Source organism: Saccopteryx leptura, chromosome 2, assembly GCF_036850995.1.
Source record: "Saccopteryx leptura isolate mSacLep1 chromosome 2, mSacLep1_pri_phased_curated, whole genome shotgun sequence".
Lineage (NCBI taxonomy): Eukaryota > Metazoa > Chordata > Mammalia > Chiroptera > Emballonuridae > Saccopteryx > Saccopteryx leptura.
Genome location: NC_089504.1, coordinates 310,956,728 through 310,969,187, shown reverse-complemented (window position 1 = coordinate 310,969,187; position 12,460 = coordinate 310,956,728). Strand labels below are relative to the sequence as shown.

General features: G+C 42.6%; 1 protein-coding gene and 1 pseudogene across 7 annotated transcripts in view; both read right to left on the bottom strand.

The window, feature by feature from the left end:
- Positions 1-12,460, bottom strand: part of CALD1 (caldesmon 1) — a 215,184-nt gene that overhangs the window by 47,281 nt on the left and 155,443 nt on the right. The window lies entirely within an intron of this gene.
- Positions 6,391-10,978, bottom strand: LOC136394014 (small ribosomal subunit protein eS1-like; annotated as a pseudogene).

Here is a 12,460-nt window from a genome sequence, read left to right as displayed (position 1 = left end):
GACTCTGACGGGAGGACAGTTAAATTCTGGTGGGACATCACAGTGGTGAGTTCTGGGTAGCAAAGAGGGCTGCAAGAGGGCCTTAGCTTAGATTCTGAGGATAAGGTGATGGGCAATGAGGGCAGAATCTTATCTTGTGATAGTGGGATGATGGTTGGTAATGCCACTCCAACATGCAAACTGACACCCAGGTGGCCGGAATTAGCACCACACCCGTTCAACAGCTACTTATTGAGTATTTACTCTATTCAAGCCACTGAGGGTGAAAACCAAGGTGAACCAAACTCTTGAAAGGCATGTCTAACCAGGTAGGGAAGCTAAGACATAAGGTCAATACCCCAGGAGACTCAGTGATAAAGTGATTGAAAGTTTAGAGGGGGAAGGAGACAATTCCCACTAAGGGATCGGAAAAGGCTTCATGGAGAAAGAGGTATTTGATTGTGTTGGGTCTTTTAGGAGAGGGGGCTAGGTGTGGGGGTTGGGGGGACCAAAGAGGACCTTTCCACACACAGAGAGCTCAAATAAGAAGGCTGCAGAGTCAGGAAACATGGATATGGAAAAGCAAACAGTTCAGTCTGGCTAGGGCAGAGAGCATGAAGGGCGTTAGTGAAACTCCAGTTGTGCTTGGCACATGCTGACTGCCGGCTGCTAATAAATGGAAGAGTAAACCAACCATGTCACCCAGCCCGCGGGGAGACGCTCCTTCGGCAGCGGTGGCCCTAAGGAAGCACACAGGGAGGATTTCTGTTTCAGTCTCTGCTCCAGGTGTTCCATCTCACTCTGCAGCCTTCCCCACGAAACAGGGGAGGGTGGGGCAGCTACCCAACACTGAGGGCTCCATAAATCTTAGCGGCAAGAGGAGGCTCCAGTTTAGCAAATCCTGCAGTCATTTAGCACAGAAGCGCTGCAGAGGATCCTTCAAGAGCAATAAGTTATGACTTCCCATTTTTTCAGAACAGTATATATATCCTTTCCTATTCTTGCCACTCTTCTCTGCTGTCCATTTTTTAAAAAAAGATTTTATTTATTCATTTTATAGAGGAGAGAGAAAGAGTGAGTGAGAAGTGGGGGAGGAGCAGGAAGTGTCAACTCCCATATGAGCCTTGACCAGGCAAGCCCAGGGTTTTGAACCAGCGATCTCAGCATTCCAAGTTGACCCTTTATCCATTGCGCCACCACAGGCCAGGCCTCTTCCCTGCTGTCTTATACTCACTGTGCCACAAAGAATTAACTCAGATTAGCACTTATTCTGCTTTTAAATCAGATCCCAGGTGCCTGGCCTGTGGTGGCGCAGTGGATAAAGCATCAACCTGGAAATGCTGAGGTCGCCGGTTCGAAACCCTGGGCTTGCCTGGTCAAGGCACATATGGGAGTTGATGCTTCCAGCTCCTCCCCACCTTCTCTCTCTCTCTCTCTCTCCTCTCTGTCTCCCTCTCTGTCTCTCTCTCTCTCCCTTTCTCTCTCCTCTCTAAAATGAATAAATAAATAAATCAGATCCCAGGTGAAATCTACCACGTGGTGGTATTTAGAACTATAGACTAATTAAACTACAAGGAATTTTGGAGGTTATTTTCAATCCAAGTTCCATATATCATGCATGGAAGCCTGGGGTCTAAGAGGTGAAGTGACTCACACAAATAATTATAGTCAGGACTAGACCCAGGCCTTTAGTTCCCATAGCTGTTTGCTTTCTAACCTATAGCACTGTATGAGCCATCTTAGGGTGTCTGTAGAACCTAAATTATATATGGAACCACAAATAACCCCAAAGAGCCACAGCAATCATGAGAAAGAAGAACAAAGTTGGAGGTATCACACTGTATGGTATCAAACTATACTACAAGGCTACAGTAATCAAGACAGCATAAAAACAGACAATCAGATCAGTGGAACAGAATAGAGAGCCCAGAAATAAACCAATGCCTATATGGTCATTAATCTATGACAAAGGAGGCAAGAACATACAATGGTGTAAAGACACTCTATTCAATAAGTGGTGTTGGCAAAATTAAACACATACATGCAAAAAGATAAATAAATAAAAGAAACTAGACCACCTTCTTACAACATATACAGGAATAAACTCACAATGGATTAAAGACTTAAATGTAAGACACAAAACCATAAAACTCCTAGAAGAAAACATAGGCAGCAAAATCTCAAACATTTCTCTTAGTAATATGTTTTCTGATATATCTCCTCAGGCAGAGAGAAACAAAAGAAAAAATGAGCAAATGGGATTATATTAAACTAAAAATTTTGCACAGCAAAGGAAACCAACAACAAAACAAAAAGATAATTTACTGAATGAATGGGAGAATATATTCATCAAGGATGTATCTAATAAGGAGTTAATATTTACAATTTATAAAGACCTCCTATAATTAACACCACCCCACCAAATAATCCAATTAAAAAATAGGCCAAGGACCTGAATAGACACTTCTACATGGAGGATATCCAGATAGCCATATGAAAAGACACTCAGTGTCACTAATGATCAGAGAAATGCAAATTAAAACCACAATGAGATATCACCTCACACCTATCAGAATGGCTATAAGCAATAAATCAATAAATGATAAGTGTTGGCGAGGATGTGGAGAAAGGGAACATTTATGCACTGTTGGTGGGTGGAAAATTGCTGCAGCCACTATAGAAAACAGTATGGTGAGTCTTCAAAAAATTAAAAATAAAACTGCTAGATTAAGCAGCTGATCAGTTTTGTGGCTGATTAAATTAATTGTTGATTAGATTGTGCAGCAGATTAGATCAGGGGCCGATCAGACCCGTAGTTGATTAAAGAGCCATTTAGAGGGACTGTTTAAATTATGGACTGATTATATCAGTCTCGAGTAGATTAAGCAGTTGATCAGATTAGCGGCCAGCCAGTTTAAATGTTCAATGACTAGATCAAGCAGCAGTTCACATAGAGCAGTTAATTAGATTAAGCAATAAGAAAAAAGCCAGATAGAGAATTTATTAATTAAATTAAATATTGAGGGATGACTGTCTTGCATAAATGCAGAGAAAACATTCAAAATATATCTTTATTATTTATAACTTTGAAATGGACACTCTGGCTTTCAATTACCTGGCTGAGTATCTTACCCCTTACATGTATGGGAAATAAACAATACCCCCATGTGTCCAGAAGTTGATTCTGGTTGAAAGCACAATTCTCTACTGTTAGGTTTCAAACAACTGAACTGAACTTACAAACCTGTGAAGAAACCTGTCTGACTTGTTTTCTCTCTATATGTTCTTTAAAGGTTGCAAGACGTCAGAAAGAAAAGGAGCCTGACCCTGCCATCTGGAAGCAGGAGGATATAAAAGAAGATGCCTTTAGAGCAGCGATTCTCAATCTTGGTGGCACAACAGAATTACTTGGGGGAGCTTTTTAAAACCCCTCTGCAAGGCTGTGTCCCAGACCAATTCAACCAAACCTGCTGGGGTGCAGTCCAGGTAGTCAGGCTCCCCTGGTGATTCTAGTCTACAGCCAGGTTGAGAAACACTGATTCGTAATGAGTGAACAGTCCCAGCCAGAGGCAGTTATGGCAAAGGAAGTGTAGAGTCATTCAGAACATAGAGAGGGGTCCTGGCCAGTGGCTCGAGGATAGTCAGCCTGGTATGGATGTCCTGGTTCGATTCTGGGTCAAGGCACATAGGAGAAGTGGCCGTCTGCTTCTCCACTCCTCTCCCTTCTCTTTCTCTTCCCCTCCCACAGTTAGTGGCTTGGTTAGTTTGAGTGTGGCCCCAGGGGCTAAGGATAGTGTCGTTGGAGCACATCAGTCTCAGGCACTAAAAATAGCTCAGTATTTGAACACTGGCACCTGATGGGGTTGCCTGGTGGAACTCAGTTGGGACATGTGGGAGTCTGTCTCATTATCTTTCCTTCTTTCACCTAAAAAACAATAATAATAATAATAATAATAATAATAATAAATACAGTAGAGGAGCAATGGGCAAGTCTTTAGAGATCAGAGTGGAAATAGATGAAGCCCTTTATCTTTATGGTCCTAAATGCCAGGTTCTTTGTATTGATAATTGGGGTAGATCAGTATTTACAAGCAGAATGTAGCTGTTTTTTGTTGTTTATAAATATTTATTTATTTATTGTGACAGAGAGAGAGAAACAAAGAGAGGGACAGATAGGGACAGACAGACAGGAAAGGAGAGAGATGAGAAGCATCAATTCTTTGTTGCGGGACCTTAGTTGTTCATTGATTGCTTTCTCATACATGCCTTGACTGGGGGACTACAACAGACCAAGTGACCCATTGCTCAAGCCACTGAGTGACCTTGGGCTCAAGCTGGTGAACCTTGCTCAAACCAGATGAGCTCGCACTCAAGCTGGAAACCTTGGGGTTTCGAACCTGGGTCCTCCGCATCCCAGTCCGATGCTCTATCCACTGTGCCTCCGCCTGGTCAGGCTACATGCAGAATGTAGCTATTAATAAAATATTGTTGTGCAGATACAATTTTTAAAATTGGTTAAATGTCCTGTGTGGTATATCCCTCATTCTCTTCATGACCAAATTTGACCTGGTACCCAGGAGGATTTAACCTATAACTTCAACCTTCTTTTGTGATGAAAACATCACATGACCCCCCAGTTCCAATATTTCCCCCATCATGAATGATTTTTGGTCAAGATGTTACTCTCAAAGCTCAGCTAAGGATCCGCAAGAAAACAATTGTTAGAATCTGTTTCATGGAATTGGAACTGTAAAAAAGAGAGAGAGGGAAAAAAAGGACGAGGTCGGGAGCCAGCCAAACCAACAAGGTTACCTGCCAAACCACACCTTATCCTCCTCAATCAGCAAAAATATCATCTACCGCCTGACTCCTCCCACCTCCCCAATAGCAGCCTGTTCATTCCCTTATTAGGAGACTGGCAGGGGCAAGGACGACCGCTGTGTCTGAGGCTCAGGAGTGGCTTCCACAACATGTGCAGCTCATCAAAAATGAGAAGAGCCTAACAGCCACTGAGGGAGGAGACTGGAAAAATGAAATCCTCGCTCTGTGGACGGCAACCCATCTCGGTAGCCCACAATTACGGTTTTGGATTAAAAAAAAAAAAAGTTTTTTTTTAAAGGCCAAACCAAAAAACCCCAATCCTAATATATATACGGTATATATTTTAAATGCATTTTTTGGAAGGGCGTTTTTGCTCTAGAAATGCAGTCAAGGAATCTCAAGTTGAATGTTGAATGCTTGTGGGGAGTTGAATGGGTAGCCCATGAGTACTGGGTCTGACCCTTCAAGAAGGGCTGGGCTTGGGTGGTCTCTTCCAGTTCTAGAGCACACATTTGAACCTAGCCAGAGGTGTCATTTTCTTTTCTTTTCTTTTTTTTTAAACCTGGAACAAAATAAAAGCCCTGTCCTCTTTCTGGATTTCTGCTTCTCATCTGTCTACACAGGTCCCCTTTCCATGCTCTGTCCCTTGTCTTAGATAACCACTACTTTCTTTCCTCACAAGGTAGCACCGTGCACACCTTTTTCCTATGACATTGGAGGAGCTTCCAAATCAAAATGAGAAGTCTCCCTGTCATGGCCTGTGTCAGCAGAGCTGTCCTGTTAATTCCATCCTGTTTAGTGGCTAAGATGTTTTCAGAGTCAACTCAGGAACTCAACATTCATGCAAAGAATAACTGATGACAATTCTGACTTTCTAGAATTTACAGAACACATGCATCATGGAGGTGCTTTAATGTGATTGCTGGAATACCAGTGAGATGGACGCTATGATCATTCCTATGTCACAGCTGAAAACATAGGCTCCGTGGAGCTGGGTGACTTATAGCCAGCCAGGACATCAGGAGAACAAGGGCTTTTCTAGAGAACAATTGGTGCTCTCGTTCAGCTTAAGGATGTCACAAAAATGTGGTCCTGCTCAGACAAGGAGCTCTGAAGCTACCAGAGAGAATTTAATCCTCAAGTACCTCAGGTTTCTCTAAACAAAGGGTGCTTGGGCCCCTGAGAGATGGTAGGAGGCCCCAAGACTCACCTCACTCCTCTGGGGTTAGGCTGCTGCTAACAACTCATTCTGCTAAATCTGACTCAAGCCATAGGTAACATTTCTAAAGCGAAAAAGTCAAACACAACAGCCACTGTCTATTTAAAAATAAACAGTAACATTGGTGGTTTAAAAAAAAAATAAAAGAGGAATGTACTTGACCAGCCAACCTTGACTTTGAATGAGTAAAGCAAACAAACAAATTGTTTAAAAGGACAAGGATGCTAATTTAATGGTGATAACTCCCATGTGTGCAGTACTTCTTCGGTGCCAGGCAATCTACAGGACACAGCTCATCTAATCCTTATAATAACATTGAATAGGCATGAGTATTCTTTATTTCTTTTTCCACAAATAGGATTTTTTCTTTGTCACCACTGAAAGCCTGAATCTTGAACAGATTGTTGGACTGGGGGCTCATTTCCATTAGCTCATTCACCTTCAGTACCTGTCTCATCCCCAATAGGTTTTCCAGCACTGCTACCTTCACCATGAAGCTCCGTGAGTTTTCCCAACTCAAGCTTGAGCATCTCCAGCACTTTGACTTTTCTAAGAAAGACATCTTGGGACACATTAGGCTGGCAAGGCTTTTCTAGGTCTCTTCCAATGCTATCTGGAATCAATTTATTAATCGTGTCTTTCCAGTCACTAGTCTGCACTTCTTGGGTCATGACTTCCGTCATCTTCTTTCAGATTGGGCAGACCTATTGATGCCGAGCATAAGAGGTCTTCTGAATCTGATGGTTGTGTTTTTTACTGAAACCAACACAGGATGGACAAAGCCAATAACCATTGGTAGTCTCAACATCAACATGAGCTTTAGTCGTGGTCTACCATTTTTTGACCATGGAGCACATTTTGTCATGGGTAAGAGCCATACCATGGAGATTACTCAGGCAGTTTGTGCCCTGAACACCCTCAGTAGTTAGCCTGAATTTTTCTAAATGCAACTTCTTCATTCTGCAGATCAGCTAGGCTCGCTTCAAAAACATGACCCTTGAGACCATCAGCTACAATTTTGGTTCCTTGAGTTGTCATGAGTAGTGTTTTCTCAATATTTCTTACACTGAATATAGCTGGTGCTTGCACAACGTGCCAATCTTCCTTAGCAAATGAATCAGCCACTTTCTTCTTGGCTCCCTTTTTAGAAATGGTTATTCTTATTTTAAGTCTAGACGAGCAAACCCAGCACAAATCACTTGCCCAGGATCACACATAGGATTTTAGCTACCATGTGGCTGACCCTGAAGTCTAGGCTGTATGCCCACTGCAACATAGCATCTCTGAATCTTTCCAGGTCTCAGTTCTTTGACTTCGACAGGACAGGGTTTAGATGTTAAGATATGGAGAAGTTCAAAATTATTCAGAGTTTATTCTCTTTGAGTTGACCTAGGAAAGTCATGTGATATTATTAGCAATGGAATGAGAGTGGTTGCTAGTTGAATGGAAGTCCAAGTCTCCCACTGGGGGAACAGATACACTCATTACTTCTCTGTAAGGCACGGGAAACAGTATTTAATGCCCTGAACTGGCTATTTAAGGTAACGAGTCATGAAAGTTCAAAGACCCTCTCCAGACCACTTCTCTCACCCTCTCTGGCCCTGTCCTGCCAGCAGAAGCATCAAGCAGGATCTGATGTCATATTATAATTGCTGCCAGATTCTCCCACTCAAAGACCAGAGGTGAGAGTTGTGAAAGCATGGACAGGGCATAACATCCGTTAAGTGTTAATCTGGAGAGAGCGAGGGAGCTACCAGAAGCCAGGCTGGAGCAGGCATGGAGCCAGGAGCCAGTCAACACACAACCCAGGCGGGGAGAGGAGGCGGGCCAGTCTATCAGCCTCCCTGGCCCCATTTTCCTCCTCTGTAAAATGAAGGTAGCGTTACCTAACTCATACAGTGCTGTCAAAGGGCTAAAGGAACTAATATTTGCAAAGTACTTAGAACAGTGTTTGGCACATAGCAAGTACTACATGAATGTTAAACATTTTTATTATTTTGTTATCATTATTGTTATGATCCTCCTCTTCTTCCTCCTTCTCATCATAAGGGTTATAGGTCCTGTGCTTATATGTCTTCCCAGGTATGCTGTTCTTTCCAAACACAAAGGGGGAGAATTGGGCAGACAGGTTTTTCTGACTCAAGCACCTTAAACTCCTTTTCATTGAAAATATTAATACCAGCCCTGGCCAGATAGCTCTGTTGGCTAGATTGTGGGTTTCATCCCCAGTCGGGGAACATATAGGGATAGATCGATGTTTCTGTCTCTCTTTCTCTCCCATCTTCTCCCTCTAAAATCAATAAATAAAAGTTTTTAAATGTTAATACCAGAGAAGACTGAGAAATGCAGAATAAGTGTTGAGGAAATTCTTTTCTTTTGTTGGTATTCTCTGTTGACTAGCTTCTCTGTCTTTGCTGTTTGAGGTGGTGTAGGGGTAGGCGTGGGGGGCGTTGCAACTCAAACTTCCAAAACCTTCAATGCTTTTTCTCTCTCATTTTTCTCTGTCTCTCTCTTAATCCATGTCACCTCTCACTCATTAAAATGCAGATGGGAATTTATCACCAGACAGCCTTATCTTCCCATGCCAGAAAACACGCGTGTCCTGGTGGAAGAGGATAATCCCCCTTCCTATTCTTTGGGGCTGGCTTCACACCCAGAGGTAGTGGGGTCAGAGCTCTACGCGGGGAGGTTAGTCTGACTCACTACATGGCTTTGAACAGACTGCCTGTCAGCAGAGCATCCAGAAGTCCCCACTGTCCCCATATCTTTCTGCCAGCTGGCATTCTTATTGTACTGGAAAATTACTCCACTTACTGCTTATGAATTGAACTATGAAATGCTATGTTAAAGTATTGTACTTCAAATCTTTTAGGGCTTGTGATGGGTTGACTTGTGTCTGCTAAAAATGATATGTTATCGACCTAACTTCCAGTACCTCCGAATGTGATCTTATTTGGAAATATGGCCTTTCACAGAGGTCATCATAAGGTCATTAGGGTGGGACCGCTTCCAATATGACTGGTGTCCTTATAGAAAGGGGGAAATCTGGGCACAGAAACAGGCATACATTGAAGGTAGAGTATGTGAAGAAACATAGAAAATATGTCACGTGAAGTCAGAGGATTAGAGTGACAAGTCTTCATGCAAAACCACTAAAGACGGCCCCCAAAAGCTAGGAGAGGACCTGGGACAGGTGCCCCTCACAGCCGTCAGACAGAGACAACCTTGCTTGTTATTTTAACATACCCAGTATGCAGAACTTGGTTTCCACAGCCCTGGGAAACTAATACAGAACACAATTTAAAGATCGAATGGTTCTACCTTCTTAATACGATTTTTTCTGGCCCTTTCTAGCACCTTCTACTGCCTATTTTGGTGAGTGGTTCATTACAGTGAACCTGCCACCCATCTGATATATGGAGATGCCTTCTATTGTAACTTGTACACTTATTCTCCCCTCTGCTGTATTCCTTTTGCTCTTCTGGTATCTGGTTATCTTGGTTGGAGATTTACCTACAGCTCTGAGATGGGCTCATAAAACTCTCATCTTCTTAGGCTCCCGGGGGGCAGCCAGGTAACAGAGTTTCCATTCCCTGCGTGGAGGGGATGTTATACAGAACCTCCCTCCCAGCCCATAAATCTTTAGGAGAGACAGGCTCAAAATACTTTCCTGTGTCAAATTCAATGCGTAAGTAATGTCAGAAATTTTAAGACATAGAGAGTGGAGGGAGAGTAAGTGGAAAATAAATCTTTCCCATGATACTAACTCCTAATAGACCCGGGGCGGTTCAATCTGTCTTCCAGGCTGCATCCCTGGGGATGACTGGACGTGGTATGTACTAACTGGGTGCCCTTCGCTGGGGCGGGGCAGGAGGGGGATGTCTCTGCCTGTGCCTGAGTCTAAGGAGCCCTTTCCATTCTGTGATTAGGAAGTGCTCTGTTCACTATTTACCTAACTGATAGAAGAATGTCATTGTCACATAGGTTTCCCAGGATGCATAAGGTTTGCCCTACTTGTGGAGACCTCAGCAAACTAAAATGCAGAGGTAAGGACCAGGCTTGTTGCTTTAAATTCTAGGATGTCTGTATACTTATATTATGGATTGAATGGTGCCCTCTTCCAAAATATGATGAGGTTCGAACCTCTAGTATCTTAGGATGTGACATAATTTGAAAATAAAGTCTTTACAGATGTCAAGTTCAGATAAGGTCATTAGGGTGGAGCCTAATCTGATATGATTAGTGTCCTTACCAAAAGGGGAGATTTGGACACAGAGACAGACACACAGAAGGAAGGTATGTGAAGAGAAGGAGGGAGAATGTCATGTGAAGGAAGAGAAGCATTGGAGCCACGATGCCACAAACCAAGGGACAGCCAGGGCTGCCAAGGATCTGGAAGTGGCAAGGAAAGATCCTCTCCTCACAGGACTCAGAAGGAGCATGGCCCCGCTGACACCTTGACTCCAGACTTCTAGCAGCTAGAATGGTGAGACAATAAGTTTCTGTTATTCTAAGCCACCCACCTGGTGGTGGTTTGTTACAACAGCCAGTAGGAAAATACAACTCTCCACAGTTGTTCATGCTTTTGTAATTACCCAAAAGCCACCTCGATCCACCCCCAGGCACCCCATTCATACCAGTAATTACCATTGTTAATCACCATCCCCTCAACATCCTTCTGAGCACTTACCAAGTGCCAGGCACTGTGTTAACCACTTTACATACATTTCCCTCTTTTTGTAGGTAAATAAACTAAGAAAGCCAGTGCGAATGAGTAATTTGCTAAAGGGCATACAGTTAAGATGACGTTGACTCGAATCTGAATCCAAGTTTATCTGGAGTGCGAAGTCAGTATTCTTAATTTATACTCCCCTTACCTGGCACAATCACATCAAGATTGGCGGCATCCAAACCTCTGGCAAACAAATCCTTACATCCTATTGCGCCCTCCCTCACCATGTATCTGGTTTAGGCCAAAAGTAGTAATTCCATAGTGGGCCCCCAACGTTCAAGTTTAGCAAGTTTCATTTAACTTGAGTTGTCCAAAGTGTAGCAGTATGGGTTACCATTTTTAAGCAGTCAGTAAATGGACCAACGAAAATCAGAGCAGAAGAACTCTTCTGGCTTTTCTAATGTAGATGGAACTTGTGATGAATACCCATCAATCTCAAACTGAATTGAGCTGCCTTCTACCCCGGGCACCAGTGACTTTCTTGGCATAAGATACCAAGCCATCTCTTTTCTGGGGTCTTTAGGAAGGGGAGCGAAAAAGGAAGGAAAAGGAAGGAAAAGGTAGAAAATGTAACACTGATTAGGTCTTGGTCAGGTAGCTCAGGTGGTTAGAGCATTGGGTTAGAGTCCCGATACACCAAGGCTGTGGGTTTGATTTTCAGGGCACATACAAGAAACAACCAGTAAGTGTATAAGTAAGTGGAACAACATATCAATGTTTCTCCTTTCTCCTCTCTCTCTTAAAAAATAAAATGTAGAACTGATTAAACATCCACTATGGTTTACACACTGTCACGTGACGCGTTCATTCAATTTTCACTATACCTGCAAGACTGGTATTATACCTGTTGTTGTTTTTTTCAGATGGAGAAACTTAGGCACAGAGAAATGAAATGGCTTGCTCAAGGTCACACACTTTGTAACGAATGAGGTCTTAATGCAGAAGTGGAATCAGGATATCTGGCCCTGGATTCTCATCTGTCAAGAATGTGCCTGTTTTGTGCGATGAAGGGTAGGTCTGGCTAATAGAAAGAGTACTGAGACCCCTTTTCCAACCAATAATGCTACTTCACTCCAGAAAGTCTACTTGTGAGATGACAGGGATGAGTTCCTATTTATTTATATTTAAAAAAAATTTTTAAATTGATTTTAAAGAAAGAGAAGGGAAGAGAAGAGAGAAACATTGATCTGTTGTTCCACTTATTTGTGCATTCATTGGTTGATTCTTGTATGTGCCCTGACCCGGGATCAAACCTGCAATCTTGGCATATGGTGACGATGTTCTAACCAACTGAGCTACCCGGCCAGAGCCAGTTTCCTCTTTAAAGCCATTCTGTCTGTGCCAAAGGTTCAGTGTACCTAACCCCCCGGGCCTCACTCATGAAAAAAGTTGCACGAACACAGTCTTTTTCAATTAAATTGTTAGGCCTATCATAACAATTTATTAAACAGCTGTGGAAATTATGTACATAAAAACTACAAATGTCATGAAATTACATTAAAGCTTGGTTTTAAAAACTACTTAAATTTTATGCATTTTATGTCTTTTTCTCTGGAAATTTTGCAGGGTCGTTATGAGCTGTAGCCTGTGGTGGGGTGTTGCTGATCTGTGTAAAGAATGTTTTTAGCCTTTACAGAGCAAAAGTGGCAACTTTATTTCCTTCTCTTTGGGGTGAATGTAGTCCTTATTGTATTATAATATTATTTTAT